The sequence below is a fragment of the Rhincodon typus genome, chromosome 44 (genome assembly GCF_021869965.1).
Source record: "Rhincodon typus isolate 14 chromosome 44, sRhiTyp1.1, whole genome shotgun sequence".
NCBI lineage: Eukaryota > Metazoa > Chordata > Chondrichthyes > Orectolobiformes > Rhincodontidae > Rhincodon > Rhincodon typus.
The window spans coordinates 2,457,322-2,457,847 of NC_063375.1; the positions used below are offsets into that span (position 1 = coordinate 2,457,322).

Here is a 526-nt window from a genome sequence, read left to right on the forward strand (position 1 = left end):
GTTGATACGGTCGTGTGAATAGACATAGGCATTAGATCAGGTACCCCAACCTTGACAATGTGAAAGTGCTCGAACAACACTGCCCTCGCTGGTTGAAGACATGCCCCAGTTTGCAACCAGGCACCAGGTCTTCCCTGTCTGTTTCCCTTCCCAGTTCTTACACAGCAACTTATGTATGGATAGAAGCTGCTCAATATTCAATCCACTCCTGCTGCCCAGAGAGTGTGTGTGTATGTGTGTAAGTTGGAGAGAGAGTGTGCATGTGAGTGTATGCTGGAGAGAGTGTGTGCGTGTTTAGGAGAGAGCGAGAATGATTGTGTGTGCACGTTTGTGTGTTGGGGAGAGAGAGAGAGTGTGTGTGCATGTGAAAGGGATGTATGCATGAGTGTGTGCGTGTGAGTCAGTGTATGCATGTGTGTGTGAGTGTGTGGATCAGTTTATTTGGTGTTGCCCTTCCCTTTGCTGCCTGTGTATATATCTGTGTGTGTGTGTGTGTGTGTGTGTGTGTGTGTGTGTGTGTGTGTGT

The 526-nt window shown here is 48.1% G+C and overlaps 1 protein-coding gene across 1 annotated transcript in view; it reads left to right on the top strand.

Annotated features, from left to right (window-relative positions):
• Window positions 1-526, top strand: part of LOC109926012 (neural cell adhesion molecule L1-like) — a 32,142-nt gene that overhangs the window by 683 nt on the left and 30,933 nt on the right. The window lies entirely within an intron of this gene.